This window comes from Lagenorhynchus albirostris, chromosome 17 (assembly GCF_949774975.1).
Source record: "Lagenorhynchus albirostris chromosome 17, mLagAlb1.1, whole genome shotgun sequence".
Taxonomy (NCBI): domain Eukaryota; kingdom Metazoa; phylum Chordata; class Mammalia; order Artiodactyla; family Delphinidae; genus Lagenorhynchus; species Lagenorhynchus albirostris.
Genome location: NC_083111.1, coordinates 5,657,473 through 5,677,011, shown reverse-complemented (window position 1 = coordinate 5,677,011; position 19,539 = coordinate 5,657,473). Strand labels below are relative to the sequence as shown.

The 19,539-nt window shown below is 45.2% G+C and overlaps 1 protein-coding gene across 7 annotated transcripts in view; it reads right to left on the bottom strand.

The window, feature by feature from the left end:
* FAM110B (family with sequence similarity 110 member B) overlaps positions 1-19,539 on the bottom strand; it is a 129,346-nt gene that overhangs the window by 28,930 nt on the left and 80,877 nt on the right. The window contains exon 5 of one of the 7 annotated variants that reach the window (XR_009536457.1): positions 11,602-11,885. The exons of the other annotated variants lie outside the window; for them this stretch is intronic. The gene's annotated coding sequence lies outside the window, so the exon portion shown is untranslated. Of the gene's footprint in view, positions 1-11,601; positions 11,886-19,539 lie in introns of those variants that run through there. 7 annotated transcript variants of the gene reach the window in all.

Below are 19,539 nucleotides of genomic sequence, written 5' to 3'. Positions count from 1 at the left end.
CCCCAAACTTGCTCCCCCCACCTTTGGCAACAGCTCTGTCTCTCTGTACTTACACGTAAGACTGAGACCTCTGCACCTTTCCTCTCTCTAAGCTTCCCCAGCTCTTTTCCTGAATGTTGGTCCACGGGTTGTCCCGCTGGGGAGTGGACTTGAACAAACGGCTCTTTGTTCCTGGCTCTGCGTCCAGCTGCCACTAGGAAAGCCCAGCGCAGAACCCTATCGACGCTTCTCATGGCGTCGGTTTGCTTCCTGCTTTGTTAGACTCAGAGAAGTGACGTCACTTAGATTCCCTAATTGGTTTACCTACTATCGATTCTGTTTTATTTTATTTTCCCTGCTTCAGGGATTCTGGACAGAGCTGCACAAAAACGCTATAAAATAAACCTGTTACAAAAGAGGCTCTTTGCTTTAAGCCATCCCATGGGGTCATGAGACATGTGCTTTCTGGACTTCTCACTTGCTTTTGGTTAGGTCTTGAGGGAGCGGCTAGGCTTAGACTCCTAGAGGCAGCCCCCAGATGCCGTGTGCATCGCATTAAGGAGAAGCTCGAAATGGTTTTGAGTTAACAAACTATTCCGGATGCTTTCCAGTTCGTTATATCCTCCAGCCTCTGGAATCCAGAATCACAAGCCTGAAATGGAATAAATTCTGTTCTGGACAAGAATAAGGTCATTTACTTGTCTCTTCCGTATCTCTTCCTAAGAGGTTGAATGTTCACTCTTTCATAATCTCTGGGTTCACTGTCATGACACATCCAAATCTCAGTGTCTGCGAGGAAGAGGACTCCCAAGACCTGTGAAATGGGCTGATTTATTATTCTACGGCCAGGTCACAGAACGACCAGAAGTGTGAAGGCACACACATCTGGTCTGAATTTTAGGGCGCACATGTTTGTATGTTCAAGGGCTAAGTCAGTTCCTCCTACATTCCGGCAAGGTTCTACATGTCAGACAGAAGGGCCTCCCTGGAAAGGGGACATCTCGGCAAAGCTGCGAAGGAGGTGAGGGAGGGATCACAGAGACGCGGGGGGAAGACGAGTGCGGAGGCCCCCGCGTGGCTGGCAAGAGAGGAAGGAGGCGGGCGCCAGGGGCTGCTGCAGGACCACGACTCTCCCCGCGCACAGCCGGCGCCACTGGAGTGAGGGCTTGGACTCAGGAGTCGGAGGGGGCCCTCCTCCGATGCTCTGCTGAGAAGAGGCTGCAGGGGCCAGGATGGAAGCGGGGACCAGCAAACCGGCTCTCACAATGATCCCAGGGGTTTGGAGCTTGGTGACAGTAGTGGGGTGGGGAGAACTGGTCAATTTCTGGATATATATTAAAGGTGGAGCTGACAGGATTATTGTACAGTTAAGTCCCCTACATACGAACGAGTTCCGTCCTGAGAGCGCTTTGTTTAAGTCCAACAAAGTTAGCCTAGGTACCCAGCTAACACCATTGGCTATATAGTACTCTACTGTAATAGGTTTATAATACTTTTCACACAGATCATACATAAAAAACAAACACAAAAAATAAAGAAAACATTTTTAATCTTACAGTACAGTACCTTGACAAGTACAGCACAGGACCAGCTACATCACCGCTGCTTTCACGCTTGCTTCCGGACATCCTGGGCTTGAAATAAAGATTCTGTACTACTGTGCTCTACACGGTACCACACAGTAAAGTACACAAACGCACGAGCCCTTAAAGAGGATGCACGCACGTGGCAGTGAACGCCAGACACGTGAACTAACTTACGTGATTGGACCCGAGAACGCACATTTGCATCTTTGAAAGTTTGCAACTTGAAGGTTCGTAGGTAGGGGACTTGCTGTATCTTCCTTTGTTCGCTGTCTGTCTCCTACACTAGTATTCAGTTCCACTGGAGCAGCCTTTGTCTGTTCTCTGCGTCTCCAGAGCCCAGAGCAGTGCCTGGGAAACACACGTCTACAGATACCTGGTGAACCTGCCCAAGTTCCAAGCGCAACCAAATGGCCAAACTAGGTTCCAGCCCAGGCCCGTCTCGCTTCCAAATTCCAGTTCATAATCACTGTGTTGTTTTGCTTCTGCTAACGTTACATGCAGAACGTTACGAGGACATGCAGGGGAATTCCCTTCTGTAGTCCTAAAGAAAATGGAAAACGAGCCAGGAAAGTCACTTTAAGAAACTGGCTGGGATAGGGTGTGGGGCTGGGCACGAGTAGGTGAGCAATGGAATAGTTCAGAAAGTAGTGTTCGTCAAAGGTTCTGAGGAAGGTGAAGTTCCCCAGAATTCACAGCGATGCAACTACAAATTAAAACAGCAACAACACCACTTGGCCTCTCTGGGGTCTGATGCCAGTTAAGACCGTCTCTCGTGCTGCCTGAAACCCGAGGACAGCACAGCACAGGGTCTGGAGAGGCACCTGCTGGGCTTAGATACAGCCTCTACCTGACCAGCTAAATGTCCTTCGGCAAGATACTTCAATTCCCTGTGTCTCAGTTGCCTCACCTGTAAAGAGAGAGATGGCCCGTCTCCTAGGAACATGAAATTGGGATGAAATAAATTAACACGTGCAGAACGTTTAGAACAGTGCCTGACTCACATGGATAATTAACCCTTACTGAACGCTGGTTACTTCACCTGTGGCTTTGTCTCTCACCCCAGTGCCAGCAAATGCATCTAACACTTCCCCGACCCATCCAGGCAACTACGAAACCCTCTTTGTTGTGTGAGTCCGGGAGGAGAAGGCTTGCATCCCACTCCGGAGGTTCAAGAGAGATCGGCGTGAAGTCTTATTTTCAAGGACGGAAACCACGAGGCCAGTGTGAGGTTGGCTGTGATGAGGGAGGCCCCGGGGCTTAACTACAGCTTTCAAAGAAAGTCCTGAGAATTCCTGGAAATGTGTAATTTATTCTTGTCTCGTTACCAGAATAATTAATTATTAAATATTAAATCTATTTTACTTTGGGGACAGCAACTATGGCTTCTGGGAGAATCCTCCTGGGCTAATACTATCCATTGTCATGGAAAGGCGGCCAGTCCTAGACAGAATTTGTCAGGACTTCTGAGTCCATCTCACATCACGGCAATAATCTGGGAAAACGGTGTCTCCCTGTACAAATATTAGCCTTGGAGTTAGTAGTGAGTCCTTCCCTTCTTAAGGGACAGGACTTGCTCATTAAAGACCAAGAGGGCAGGCTAGAGCAAACTTATTAAGTTCGTGGATGGCTTTGAAGGCAGGGCAGGATGTGAGTTACTTTAAAACATAGAATACCAAAACAAAGAGGCCAGGAGTGAGTGTGAGCCTTTTGAAAAATGATGGAGGGCTTCCCTAGTGGCGCAGTGGTTGAGAGTCTGCCTGCCGATGCAGGGGACGCGGGTTCGTGCCCCGGTCCGGGAAGATCCCACATGCCGCGGAGCGGCTGGGCCCGTGAGCCATGGCCCCTGAGCCTGCGCGTCCCGAGCCTGCGCTCCGCAACAGGAGAGGCCACAACAGTGAGAGGTCCGCGTACCGCAAAAAAAACAAAAAAAAAATGCTGGAGAAGTCACTTATACCCTCCTCTGACATCTACCTTCTTCCTTTGCTTGCTGAGTTTTAGCCAAGACCTGAGTCCAGAGCAACTGTGGATATAGATACCTATGAAACACCGTCAAAGATCTGTACCCAGAGGACCCTGCTTTACCAGCGAATCACTCTCAGTGAGAGATCTGTTTTCTTCTTTCGCAGGAAACTTTAAAAGATCCCTTAAAGCCATAAAGCCAGATGATATTTCCTCTGGGGATGTTCCTGGGAACACATGGCTAGAAATTGTTACCAGGCTTGATGGGAACCAGCACTCATCTAGAACCAGGCTGGATCAGGCAGTCCCAGCAGTGAGGTGTAGCTGCAGGATGCATGGGGGTCCTTATGAGCGATACAAACAAATGTTCAAGGACAGACTGGGGCACTCAGACTTTGGAAGTCTAGCTTACACAGGGCGACCTTACACAAGGTCATCATTTTTCAAGCAAAAGTGAATTCGAACTTACTTGTAAAAATGACTAAGTAAGCTACTGATGGGAAGATACTAATTTTAAACTTTAATATTGTTATAATTGTAAATTGTACTAAAACCAACCCAAAACAGAGTTATATTTCTTTTACCCATGGCCTTTGGCTGTAAGTGTAACTAGTCCGAGCTATGGCCATCCGGATATCCATGGGTGAATTTGTTTCTTAGTTAGATAAGACACAGAAAGTGCCGAGCACAAGGCCAGGGACAAACCTGGCCTCAGTGAATGGCTGAGAGGATGCAGTGTTAGGCCCTCCCATAGCTCCTGGAGTCAGGGAATGAGGGGCCTATGCGGGGACACAGAAAAGAGAAGCCCTTCTGCTGACTCACCACATGTTTATTTAAGGCTCTAAACAGTTTGCTTAAAGAAGCATTTGTGATGGGACCTTTTAGAAGTAGTTTATACACTTCTACACCTGTTTATTGATAAGGCACGGCTATCACATGACTACAGTACACGTAAACACTGTCTGTAGGTGTCCGCTTTTCCAGACTTCTGGTACTTCTCACGGAACCAGGCCATTAGTTATGAACTGTCTTGTCATTACTCTTGTGTCCAGAAGTCTCCCAACCCCTTCACAATTCCTTCCTCTAATCTATTTAAGTTCAAATTTTAAAAATCCGCATTAAATATAAGTCAATTAGGCACTGGAGGGACAGTTTAGGAGGGAAGAGTGTATTTTCATGGCATTATACTGAGAGGGCCATTTTCTGAGCACAGAATTATTTTTTAAATTTACAGGTAGATGGCGGTTGGGTCTGGCAGAAAATCAATGTGTGCATTTAGAATGTTGCCTTCTGTTTGCAAAAGAGATGCAGAGAATTGCAAATAAACATAAAATTATTTTTATAAAGATTAATAAATTCACATAATTCAAAAGTCCAACCTTTTTCCTAACATAAAATTTACAAATTGCTATAATCAAGTAACATTATCCAATCAAATCCATTTTAGAGAATCAGAAATAAAGCTATCTTCAGAAAAGTAAAGTTCCAAAATAACATTTAGAAGAGATTTTCTATTTGGCCTATTATAATTTGGAATCTGTTTTCCCATAGCATCTTTCAGAGCTATTTAAAGAGGAACCTTTTATTTGGGGAACAGTAACCACCAGTGTTTCCCCTTCTGTGTCATTCCTTAAAGTGTTTGGCACAATTTACAGCACTGTTCAAGTGACACATGCAAATGCTTAATATATAACTGACTTTCTGTGGAAATTTTCACAAAAACTGAAAAAAAATGCACTTGTTTTAATCTGATTTTCTTCCCTCTGTTGGTCTGCATTTGAAATAAAAGAAGGATGTTTAATACTTGGCCAATAACACAGTCCACATCAAGTTTTGATATAATTTTTCCAGAATAAAGAGAATGCTTGGTCCAGGGGCGCTGATTTATGCTAAATAAAGAAATTATGAGAAAAATAATGCTGCCAGGTAAAATATACTTGCAATACTGTTACCTTTACTTAAAACTGAATTACATTTTCATTATACATAAACCAGTGTAACATTTCCAACTGTGATCATTTATTTATTATTTATTTCTTCACTGATTCTCCATAGGAGAAATTTACATTTTAATTGTCTTAACCAGTTCCTTTCCTTTTTGTCCTCTACAAATTAAAGTGCATAATAATGTCATAAGTACATTTCATAAATAAATAAAGATAAATTTCTTTTTTCTAATCATAGCATTTAGTAGTACTTTCTGGTTTGGGGCAAATTAGACTGCTAAGTACATTTCCTCCTCCAAACAAGTAGGTATGATAATATAAATCACCTGTGTGAAAGAGTTTCTTGAATAAATACCTCTAAACAGCCCAAATGTAAACAACGGATATTAAGAAGATAGCAAGTTCAATTCCTTCTGCATCAGTGTCTGGGCACCTTGCCACGGTCCAGGATCGCTGACCTCATTTTCCTGTCTGTCCTTCAACCGTGGCAGTGGAGGAGTATAAAGCAACTCGAGACACCGACAAGCTGTCCTCCCCAAACTGCCCTCATGCACCACCTGGCCAGTAACCAGAAAAGGGGTCCTACCCAGGCTTCCTACTGCGGAAAACGAAATCAGCATTTTTTAGCGCCCTTAACAGAAACAGCTACCGTGACTTTGTTTGAGAGCGATAAGTAAATTCAGCCCTGGGGTCTGTAACATTTCTGTTTACAAGACTCTCACCAGGGCCAAACCTGAATAGCAGAAAATGATTCCTGCACATATTAGGTTACTTTTGTTAACGTGGATTTTAGTCTTTCTTGCTGATTCTGTTCCGACCATGTGGCTCCTTGGGAACCGGCTCAAACTTCCATTCAATCCCTCATCTGGTCCTTTGATAAGCTTTATTTCTAGAACGAGGGCTTTGGGCCAATCACGGGGCTGGAGGTTTAGGGCAGAGGCGGAAGTGACAGTAAACAGATAAGACAGAGGACTTTACAGTCTAGGGGGGAAGATAAAAATGAAGCAGGCAGACTACAGTCCTGCCATGTGCAGTGTGCTATAAAAGAGGACGGCGCTGCGATCCAAAGGCCACTCTACTGGCAGCACCCAGAGCGGAGGAGTTGCTTCCACCTCTAGGAGCATCTGTCAGAGCTGAATAGGGTCACCGGGTAGTTGAGATGCTGCATATCGGGTGCCTTGGGGCATAATGGGCACCCAATAAACAGGAGGTATCAGGGTGGGAAGAATAAATTACTTCCGGCTGGACCCCGGTGAGGAAGTAATGAAGTTCCTGGGAAGGGTGAGGAAGAATTCCTCAGCATTTTCACTGGGGTTCACAAGGTGGCAAAGCGGGAAAAGGGGCAGGTGCCCCTGGCAGAAGTCATGACCCACCAAAAGCCAAACCAGGGAGGGTGGGAGGCGTTGCTTTTGGGTGGGGGGGTGAGGCGGAGCCAGGGCTGGAGCTGGAGGCCTCCTGGGATCTGTGGGGCTTCTGGGGCAGCAATGTCCCCAGGAGGGGACACTGCAGTCCAGGAGGCCAGCAAGGACCAGCAGCCGATTCCAAGTCGCCCGTTTCCCTGAGTGCACCAGAAAGCCTCACACAGGACTCAAGCCAGAGGAGAGGCTTCCTGGAATTTTTCAGGTCAAGTCTGAAGTTAAGGCCTGCCTGGAGGTGGCATCAGGGCTGCCTTCTGGGGTCCTGCACCCACTCTGAAGGTCTCCCCGCGTCAGTGCTGGTTCAGGTTTGAATAGCCCCCATTTCCCTATTCCTGAAATTGCCCTTCGACTTCCCTGGTAGCGCAGTGGTTAAGGATCTGCCTGCCAATGCATGGGACACGGGTTCAAGCCCTGGTCTGGGAAGATCCCACATGCCGCGGAACAACTCAGCCCGTGCGCCACAACTACTGAGCCTGCGCTCTAGAGGCTGCGAGCCACAACTACTGAGCCCACATGCCACAAGTACTGAGCCCACGTGCCACAACTACTGAGCCCATGTGCCACAACTACTGAGCCCACATGCCACAACTACTGAGCCCACGTGCCTAGAGCCTGTGCTCCGCAACAAGAGAAGCCACCGCAATGAGAAGCCTGCGCACCGCAACGAAGAGCAGCCCCCCTTCGCCGCAACTAGAGAAAGCCTGCACGCGGCAATGAAGACACAACACAGCCAAAAATAAATAAATTTATTTTAAAGAAAAAAGAAATTGCCCTTGTTTATGGAAGAAAATAAAATAAACGTCCACAGTCTGAGAATTAGTGAAGGATCTTCAAAATCTTCAAAATCACCGTTTCTGAAGCCTTTTCTTTACTGACACTGGCAGCTTCATGCTGCTCCTCACGGGAATCTTCACCTCAGGTTAAGGTAAAAGTGTTTTGGAGTAAACATTTTTGTTTTTTTCTCTATAGAGCTGATGAATATGATAAAATAAATCACACAAAACACTATATGAACGTTCGGGTGTATGAGAAGGGCTGACCCCTAAAAGAATGAAATCAGTGAGTTCCTTTGCCACACACGGCCGCTGAGGAGGTTACTTTAGCAACAAGTTGGAAGAGGCAGCACAGAAGTCAGTTTTCCCACCCTTAGATTTACTCTGAGCTGTGTTTAAATCAGCTTTGCTCCCTGAACACAATTAAACCAATCTTTTTTTTAACATCTTTATTGAACTATAATTGCTTTACACTGTTGTTAGTTTCTGCTGTATAACAAAGTGAATCAGCTATACGTACGTATACATATGTCCCCATATCCCCTCCCTCTTGCGACTCCCTCCCTCCCACCCTCCCTATCCCACCCCTCTAGGTGGTCACAAAGCACCGAGCTGATCTCCCTGTGTAATGCGGCTGCTTCCCACTAGCTATTTTACATTTGGTAGTGTATATATGTCCATGTCACTCTCTCATTTCATTCCAGCTTCCCCCTCCCCGTGTCCTCAAGTTCAGTCTCTACGTCTGCGTCTTTATTCCTGTCCTGCCCCTAGGTTCATCAGAACCTTTTTTTTTTTGGATACCATATATATGTGTTAGCATACAGTATTTGTTCTTCTCTTTCTGACTTACTTCACTCTGTATGACAGATTCTAGGTCCATCCACCTCACTACAAATAACTCAGTTTCGTTCCTTTTTATGGCTGAGTAATATTCCATTGTATATATGTGCCACATCTTCTTTATCCATTCATCTGTCGATGGACACTTAGGTTGCTTCCATGTCCTGGCTATTGTAAATAGTGCTGCAATCTTTAAATGTGCAAACCTTCACCACCCAAGACTTTTCATGACCATCTGTGACCCAGCACGCTGTCGGCATGCAGCCCCACAGGGACCAGCACAACGTCTTGGGCATGCTGGTGGCACTGGGGACCTTCTCCAAAACTGTAATCAAGGCCCCTTTCTCTTACAGACCATAGCACAGGATCTGACTCATTCAAACAACCCAGAGGCTCTTATTATTATTCATTAGACTAACATCTCCCCAAAGTAAACAAATGGAGCCTTTAAATTATAGGTGTTCTTTGCAAGGTTGAATGATCCAAGACGGTTTTAATTATTTTAGGCGTTTTTAAAGTCAGGAGATTCTGCCTGCAAACCACAAAACACACAATGAAGCCCCACAGACAGCTGGTTGATTTAACGAGCAAAGAAGACGGCATCTCTCACCCCCAAAGAGACGGCAGATATGAACGGTAAACCTAGCGATCATTCTGGAACTGTCAGTAGGACTCGCTCTGTGTAATCCAGCTACTTGGCAGTCTGCCTATGGAGCATACCAGCGGGGCCTTCTTTTACAATGAAAACAAACAAACAAAAACTTTTATAGTACAAAAATATTTCACTAAAAGCGCCACGAAAATACACGTCTCTCAATATTAACTTCTGGAGTCTTTGATAATTAAAAGTAACAAATAATAGAAAGTCAGAGAAGTTCTACAATCACTAAGGCATCTATGAGGATATGAATTGCCTTTAAAAGGCTAGGAAAATACTTGCAAATACATGCAAAAATAGTTGACAATATTAAACTGGATGTGTGAAACAATGTTTCAGTGACAGACATTCCAAATAGCAACAGGACTTGTTTGACTATTTTCACTACAGATGGTCCCTCGCTTTAAAAGGTTAGGACTGTCGAAAGAACCAAATACACTGAAACCGGGCAATGTGTGCTCGACGATCAATAGCAAAAAATGACGGCTCTGTGTGCTCTACCAATTTTTTGTCAAAACGTTAAGACTCTTTTTACTGTTGGTTATAAATGCATAGGGAAAGGAACACGATAACTTAATACATTTGATTTAGCAACATAAACACACCGGGGATTTGTTGTTTCTTCGTAAGAGCTTGTTAAGAGCAGTGTGAATGCTCTGTGTTTGCCTTCCTCATTTCATCCCACAGCATATGAACGGGGCGAGCATCTTCTCTATGCTCTCAGGAACTGTCACTCTCCTAAGTTTGGATCAGCTTCCAACATTTAGTACTTCGTGCTTTCAAAGTCGGAACATCTCTGAGAATTCCTTTAAAGTGAAGTTTGGAATGGTGTCATGTGCTCTGGGATGTCTTTGTTCTTGTTGTCACAATCACTCTCCTCGCTTCTCTTCGCTCGGCTTCGGTCTGCATCTCTAGAGCCTCTGGGATGACAGCGGTGTCGACCTCCCCAAAGTCAGCACGGCCTCTACCGACGTCTGATGGAAATCTCACGTCCAGCATCATCACTTTCACTGCTCTGCTGTATTTCCATCTTGGTTGATGGAAGTTCCCTTTTTAAGTATCCATGTTTCTAAAATGTCACAAGTTATCACCTTGGGACAAGGAGGAAACACAACTCCATGCTTCCCTGTCTCTGGGTGAACTGACTAGTAACTGTGCAATGACCCATCACTGTCAGATTCTGAATAAAGTGATGTGACTGGTCATTGGTCAAGATGCACAACTGCTGTTTACTTAGTGATTTATGAGCTGAAGAGCTAGCTGTGAGGTTTGTACTTCATGCAACTAAAGCTAATACACTGCAGTAACTGAAATTTGGACAGTGGCTTTAAGCAACTGGTTTTATTCAGCTAAAACGTGTAACAGAAATTGACGCAGATTGGAACCCCATAAAGCAAAGAGAAATGATGGGGCAGAATTCAAATGCACCAGTTTTCTTCCAACTCCACGGGCTACAACAGAGCATTTCCTATTTGTTTAAGCTGGGGCAGCAATCACGTTCCTAAGGTTTGCATGAACATTCAGAGTTGAAAAAGACATCTGAATCTAGGAAAAATGAAACATTCTGAAAAATAACAACCCATCAGGTAGTACAGTTATGATGAAACCCAGGTGTATCCAGCTCCAGAACTTGTTCTCCAACCTTAGGTAACATGCAGCCCAAAGCGATTTTACGGAAATGGCCAAAGTCTTTGAAACAGGCCCCTCCTCGCCCCCGTACCAGAGCACCTGGTTCTACTGCTGGTGACAGCTCTCGGCTGCAACGTGTTTGGTTACCCATTCGAGGAAGCTCTCATCTCACAGGAAAGGCAAAGAAAAGACAGACTTCTTTTTCTGTACACAACTGCTAGTACCCACTGCCTAATACGTGCCAATGATATGACAATAATGTTTTCTCCCAGAATGACTGACTTTTCTGAAGCACAAGTCTGATCATGTTACTCTCTTCTTGAACCTCTTTAATAGTTTTGAAGTTTCTAGCCTGAGCGAGCAATGTCCATCCTGGTTCATGGAATGCCCAACGTATGAGAAGCAGTGTGTGTGGGAAGGCAGTGGACTTTGTGGAGGTAGGGAGGGCGAGGTGGGGGCTTGCGGAAGTTGAGATGCCCCACTGAAAACACACGTGGAATGAGAACAGAAAAAAGCAGAGCCCGTACTGGGGGTTGTGACAAAGGCACAGCAGCAGGAAGGGAAAACAGAAGCTGAGGGCGGAGGCAGAGGAGGGAGCCGCGAGGCACCTGTATTGCCCGGACCTTGGTGGAAATCAACTCATTTAGGCAACGAATGTAACTAGCTTTATAGTCATCTTTGCCCAAACAAATACCTTTCCATAACTGAAATCATGTATTCTAGGTTTAAAGGAGTTGGCTACATTTAAAAAAATATTAGTTAATTTAGGTATAATCTGAAGCAAAAGTCAGACATGAGGAATATATAATTTTATTGAAGAGCAAATTATGTAAACAATGGTAAACCTCTAGCATTACAATCAAATTACACAAGAAGAAATTAGCACACTGTAGATAGATCATTTCCTATTTTTTTTGCTCTAAAACAGAAGTGAATTGATTTGTGGGAATATCCTTTTGCTGCTCTAGGTCATCTTTTCCAAGTTCTGTCAATCAGAGGTCCTCCTTCTGTCACTGAGGCAGGATGCCTCACTCTGAATTCCACTGAAGCGGTGGCAAAGTTATCTGCAATCTGCTTCTGTTAACATCCTCACTCTGCTTTAATGTAAACATGTTATTGAAACGTGTTGGTGAATAAGTCAGCATTGTTGAAAGAAAGGAAAAGTAAGATGGGCTGGTCTAGAAAATAACTACAAGCAGCGTTAATACAGAAGATTTCCTTCCCTTTCAAGTTTTAGATACAGGGCCTGAGCACCATTTAAACAGAATGAATACAAGTAAGCAAACGCTATAGCTCCAGCTTTCGGCTTTAGTGTCTCCCTTGGGGAATACACAAAGCACGTGGCCTGGGACTCAAACTAAGACAGTTACTACTGCCTCCTGGCTGGTGGGCACAGACCTGCAGAATCAAGGAAATAGGTACCAAGAGGTACAAATGATGGTGAGCGGCCAGAGGCCATTCGCCATTTAGAACCTGGCCGTCTTGCTGGCTGGTGATGTAAATACACCACGATTAAATTACAGTGCAGTAATGCACCATCGAGAAATTATCTCTTGAAACACGAAAAATATTCGATTTTGGAGGAAGTCAGTTTACCTAGATTGGAAATCAATACGGCTCTTAATTAATGATATCCTGTGGTTAATTCTAACTAAATACTCATTATAGTCAAGGCTATTTTGGGATTAAAATGAAATTATCATTTGATGAAAGGGTTAGAAAGATGTTTAGAGATTTCATTGCCATTGGGGAGTAACAATTGCTGGCGCAAGTTGAGACACAAATTAATTTACTCTTTAAATGAGGTTAAGCTGGTATGATTAAGAATAAATGGACCCTCCAAGGTCAAGAACAAGCAGAGCGCTCAGGAGAGCTGGTCAAGGCATGAACGCTCGGGACTCCGCTACTAAAGGCATCCACACCGCCTGTGTTTGGTTTGTATTGCGATCCAGGCACAAGACCTGATTGTTGTCAAATTGCTGAACAGACTTAGGATACGAAACAAGTTTTATTGTAACGATGGGTATTATGGGTGGAATTGTGTCCCTCTAAAATTCCTATACTGAAGTCCTCAACCCCAGGACCTCAGCATGTGACCTTACTTGGAAACAGGGTTGTGCAGATGTAATTGGTTAAGTTAAGATGATACAGAGGTGGGAGGGCTCCTAATCCAATATGACTGGTGTCCTTATGTAAAGGGGAAATTTGGGCACAGGGAGACGCCACGTGAAGATGAAGGTAGAGATCAGGGTGATGCTTCCACAAGCCAAGGAACCCCAAGAACTGCAGCAGAGACCACAGAAGCCAGGCGAGAGGCATGGAACAAGGAATGAGCCCTGGCACCCGGACCTAGACTTCTAGCGTCCTAAACTGTGAGGCGATACATTTCTGCTGTTTGAGCCACTCAGCTTGTGGTGCCACATTAAGGCAGCCCTAGCAAACGAATACAGTATGTGAAACGTACTCAACTGAGAACAGAATCAACACATGACACCTGCAGGTTGCCCTCTGTGAAGGAGTCTACCCCCCTTCAAAGGGAATAATAATCTTATGGGACTAAATGACAAGCCCCGCAAATTGAACTAATGACTATTTTCAGAGTTACGGAGGAAGAGCCAGGTTAAGTGTAATAAGTGCTATTTCACTATTTGCAGTCTGTGAACGTGTATGTGATGGGTATTACACAGCACCAGGAGAAGAGAGCTCATACTCCCTGAATTCCAAAAGATTCTCCTAGAATCTAAGCTACAAGAGGGAAAAAAAGGGACAAAGAACAGAGATCGGGGCAGGGAGAAGTTTAGCCAGACAGCATTGCCGGAGCACTTCTGGATGCAGAAAGCCTGGATAAATTCACAAAACGCAACTAGGACACTGAACAAAAGGGCGGTATTCTGAATGCTTAGAAATTAGGGAACAGGAAAGAGAATGGAGGGGCGGACGGAAATCAACAAAAAGTGTTTAAATGAAAATAAGCATGTAAAACATACAGCCTTCATCAGGCCCACCTCCATGTAACACCATACACTACATGATAGAAAAAAAACCACACATTAAGAAATGTTATCAAAAATACATACTTTTCTCAGAGTTTCAAAAATATATTTAAACACTGAAAATTACTCGTGTTTAATTTATAAACTTATTAAGTATTCATTTTAAAAACTACATTTTAGGGCTTCCCTGGTGGCACAGTTGTTGAGAGTCCGCCTGCCGATGCAGGGGACGCGAGTTCGTGCCCCGGTCTGGGAGGATCCCACGTGCCGCGGAGCGGCTGGGCCCGTGAGCCATGGCCGCTGGGCCTGCGCGTCCAGAGCCTGTGCTCCACAATGGGAGAGGCCACAGCAGTGAGAGGCCCGCGTACCGCAAAAAAACAGAAACAACTACATTTAAATATTTAAGTATATCACAGTTACCTACTATATAACCTTGAATATTTCCATACATTCCTTTAGATGTTACTCTCAGTTTAAACTAAGAAATTAGCAGGAATATAGACACTGCACACAGAATCTACTGTCCAGGAGGAACAGTGAACAATTATTCATCTTGTCTGGGTAGGGACAGTGGCCACGTCTCCGTAAGGAAGTTGAGATTTAAAAGACAGAAGGAGTACAGAAACAGCAAAGTATGATTAAATAAAATTATGTTCCCCAGATCAATCTAAAGCCAAGCCCAAAGTGATGGAAAAGGAAGGCTCAATTAGCAGCAAGAGAACATGCCGTGTCCTAGCAGGCGTTACTCTGCTTATGTGAAGTATGATCATTAATAACATCAAATGTAATACTTCTCAGATGAGAAGAGTCTATTAGTAATTTGAAATGAATGCTTTCCTTTCAATCATTATAACTATTCAAAAGCCAGATATTAATCTTAGATACTTTTTTTTAAAAATACTAGCAGAGAGTTAATGTTCCTGGAACTACCCGGAAGGGCTTAGAGACTATTAAGTGTGTTTCCATGGTAGCAGACTGCTTCACCAGGGAGAGATCATTTCACGCATTCCCTAAAACACAACGACCACAAGGGGAAAAGAGAGATCTGCATTTTCGCTTTTCAGGGTCATCATCCATGGTGATTTTTGGTAGAATTTCTATTTTTATGAGCGTGCACACGGCATTCATGCTCCGAAGTTGCCTAGGCTTCAATTTTTCCTCTTCTCCAGTGTGTGGACGACCTGGGATGTGTGCTCTGATGGGGGCCCCGGGGGTGAAAAAGTCACCCACAGATTTCCCTCTGCTTCCTGCTGTGAGTTACAGTGCCCCGTTTAATCCAGTCCTGACGCTGTGTCCCCAGAGACGAGATGGGCTGAGCTGAAACGTGGGACCTTCACAACAGCTTTCAAGTAGATGGAGCACACGGTGGCCGCTGTCTAGCAGGGGCTCACGAACACCAGCTGGACAAATGAGTCGTGACCGATGGCCAGGGGGTTACGAGAAGGAGCGAGCAGAAAGCATGGACGAGGGCAGGCTTACACCCCAACTGCAAACAGGTGCAGCGATGCTCGTGACCGGACGCTGACGGTCACCAATCCCTGAACTAGGGCGTCTCCACCAGGGATGCTGCTGGAAGGAAATGCTCCCGTTCTGCTTTGCTTCACCGGCAATTCTGGCTGGAGAGGTGAGTGTGAAAATGCCCTTCTCTTTTGTCTTACACAGCTCACCTCTAGAGGGGCATTGTTCTGACCCTCTACAGACACCTGTGGTCCACCAAAGGGCAGCATTTATTAGGGGGACAAGGGCCCGGCCAGACCTGCAGTCATGGGCCTAAGTGGAGAGCAGTCCCACGGGGACGGGACTTGTGTGCCTCAGTTTCCTCCAGGTGCAAGGATCTGGACCATGTTGAGGATCAAGTGAGAAAGTTCAGGTAAATGCTTAAAAGGGGGCGGAGTGCACAGCATGCATCCAATAAATGTCAGCTGCTGTAACTATCACTGTTCAAGTTATTAGTACTGTTAATATTAAAAATCAGGCAGTGTCCTCTGCGAGGCCACGTGGAGAAAAACTCAAGTCAATCTTTATAAATGATGAGCGGAAAACACTGACATTCTTTCAGAGTGTGCACAGACCTTAGCCTTTATTTTTAACAAAACTAGTTAACTGGAACTGAATCTTGCTAACGGGTGACACATTTGGGGAGAAGGACAGAATCATACTTCAGGGGCAACAAAGAACAAAATTTTCTAAAAGATGCCATAATGACAGGAATATGTTTTTTAAGTAAAAATTAGTTTCAATGGTATTTTACTTCTATGAAATGCTTTTTTTCCCCTAAACGATGATCTCCCGATCTGAAAGTAAAGAAGGGCTATACGAACTTTGAAAATTAATAACTTTAACTTAGAAGTAAACTTTATCATCAATGCCCCCATATTACATCTACTTCTCAAAGTCTCTGTCATATCATTACAATGCTAGGATGTTTATGGTGTTGCTGCAAGTGAGTGTCTTTTCAAATTGTCATAATTATTTTGGTCCTTATTTGTGTCGTAATCCATTTATCACACCAAATTGAATAATTGCAAAGTGAAACCACGGGTGTTGATAACAACAACAAAATGACCAGGGGAAGAAATGTACTTTGAGTAGGAGAAGGTCATGGCTTTGAGTTCAGATTCTATTACGTCTTTTTTGTGGAAAGCAAAACCCATAAAACTGAGACACCCACAAGTAAATCAAATCGCAGAACTAAATTACTGTGAGTCTAAGGCACTGTGTTTTGAGCACCCCAGCTGAGGGAAGTAGCAGTCAGATATAAGCATTAAACAACTAAATAGATTCCCCAATGCCAAGGATAAGGTTGAGAGAGATCGCTCATGTTCTCAGAACTGAAGGAATTACAGCTTAGCCACCGATGGCCTTCAAGTGACGAAATACTTTATGATCCTTGCCCAGTGAAGTCCACGGCTTCACGGGGCCGATGAAGAGAGGCGGCCTATGATGGGCAGCATCGAGACCACGGAGTTGCTGTGAAATAAAACCACTCGTCTGTGAAGGTTTTATTTCAGCTTGTCCCTGCCCTTTGTCGGACCATTTAACTGTCATCCGAAAACCTCAAAGCTTTATTGCAGAGTTTTCACCGCTGCTAAAGGAATATTCATGGCGCCAGGCTCTGCTCCTGTCAGAGACAGTATTTATGCCCATGAGAAGATAAAACTGTTGTAACCAGGGAAAATGTCGCAGATTTACAAGGGATCAAATTTACATGGTAGCAAGTGGATGTGCCTGGGTTTCACCTTGTGAGCCCTCTGACAGAAAAGCAAGCGTGAAGGCCGAAAAGTCTGTCCTTGATGGTTTTTGGACGAAATGTCACTTCCCCTCTTGCACCACCCCGTCCTCTCACTCCGAGGATAAGGGCCTAACTCTGCATTGGCGTTCAGTGTTTTCAAAACGTCCACACAAATTCTAGGGCACGCAATCAACCGAGAATCCTAAATGTTTCTAAAGTTTGGGAAATGGGAGAAATAGAAATTGGTTTATGAAGCCAGTGTTCATATTCATAGTATCCCATAAAAAGCAGCATACACGATCCCCCCTCAAATCTCTTCCAAGAACGAAGAGAACACGTTATGGAAAGAAAGAGGAATATTTCACTGAGTTCAGCACTTAACTGTGAAGGATGGAGCATTCTGTCTGTCCTTTTATTGTAGGAGTTCTAAACTAGACATATGACTTGAAAACATCATTTGGGCCCTAAAGGAACTGGGAATTCAGCAAGTCAGTAAAATAATGAAGACAGCCATGGAGTGACTGGGGAGGTGAGGAAATTCAGTGTTTCATACAGACTCACTGAATATACGTATGCATGTAGTAAAATGAGTTTTAATGGAAAAACTGAAAGTTGTGATTATTGTTTACAATTAATTATGACATTATCTGTAATCCTAGCATACTATAGCAGGTGTAAAGCAATTACATATTTTATATTCTGTGCATTGCCTGAAACAGATACCATAATACAATTTACTTTTTCATTTAATTTCATTTTGGCAAAACAGTTACTGGGCTGCTCCTAGGAGCCAGGTGCTGTTCTGACCACGAGGGATACAAAAATGACTGCAATCTGTGCTGTCGTTGAGATCACAGACCAGAGAGAAGAGACTCCGTTTGAATGGAGAGGGTCTATTTCAGTGCAGAACGAAGGCACGCGAGGGGCCGTGAAACCACCTGCAAGGGGCGGGCGAGGCTAAGTCACAGGCTCAAGGGAAACAATAAGCCGTCCCGGAAGGAAGGACGCCCGGAGCAGGCTGCCGAGGCTGTGCCAGGAGCAGGGACGGCACAAGCCCAAGGCCGAGGGCAGAGGGAGCCTGGCATTCACGGGGGCCGTGGGTCCCTTCCCCATGCTGCGGGAAACCCTGTGAGGGAGGAAGACAGAGCAGGAGAGGTGGACAGACGGTCTCAGGGAATCTTGTATCCAAGTGAGGGGGCCTGAACTTGACCTTGAAAGTGATGGGAGCCAGTGAGCAGGGAGCAACCTGATGCTTTAAGTCTGGCTGGTGCTCTTTGGAGTGTGCAGAGCAGATCCAAGGGGGCAAGGAGGGCAGCAAAACTCCAGGGAAGGAGGGACTTGGGTTTGAACGAGGTGTCCCATACTGAGCTGCGCAGGAGGGAGTTTTCCTTTGAGCGGCGTCTCTTGGCCTCATCCAACAGATATTTTTGGAAAGCTGCAAACAAATTCTGTAAGCCAAACAATATTTTCCCATTGACAATTTACCCATGTTTCTAGTAATTTCATTGATTTAAAAGAAAACTGGTACTGGGCCCGAGTGTGGCGAGAACCTTGGGGTTCGGCTGTCTTTGGGGCATGTTTCAGCTGCAGAAGCATCACCTCACGTCGAGCTCACTGGGACATCAACGTGTAAAACAGGCAGACGCAGAGGGCCTGGGCTAGAGCAGAGCCTCCAATCTCAATGCCCCTCGGCCTTGAAGTCCCTAGTACTTGAGGGGACACAGCTGGAAAATTACCGATGAAGGTGAAGTCATTCGTTCTACAGATCGGCCCACGAGGTGCCGGCCCCAGCAGAGGTCTCCTTTCAGAGCCGGGATGTAGGAGGAGACAGAAGGGCTTGTATCCTGGCTCTTCCTGTGTGAACCACACAACTTTGAAAAGTCACTGTTTCCCAGGCACCTGCTGCCTCATCGGCCAAGCTGAGATTACAGTTCCCCCACCCCTCAAGGCTGTTGAAGTGAACGCACTTTGTGAAACGTGTAAGTCTGTCATCAAAAAGCTAATCGCTACTGCTGACAGGTAGCCTCAAATCAGAGGGCTGGGAGCGAAGCCCGTGACCTGAGTCCCCGGTGACCAGGAGAACCATCACGGCCCCCAGATGAGGACAGAGGTGACGGACAGCACTGGTCTCTCCGGGGCCACCATGTGATAAACCCGCTGGAAGGGGAACCTATGGTTGGCACCTGCAGCAACTCCTGTGGTTCCAAGAAACCTTCAGTAAATCTAAACTGTCGAAAGAATACAGTTTCTAAATAGGAAAAAAAAACCCAAACACCAAAACACCAAACACTTTCCTCCAAAGTCTGAGAAACACCGGGCACACCAAACCATCACAGTCGATGCACTTTGGCAAGGTGGGTAAGGACGGATCTGCAGCCAGACAGACAAGGGCTCGAATCTCACCACGTGATTACCTGCTTTGTTCAACAACCCACTGTGAGAACTACTGGAGGTGATGCACATAAAGGACTTAGCGCCACACCTGGCCCCTGAGAAGTGCCCAGTAAATGCCAAGCAAAGCCCCAG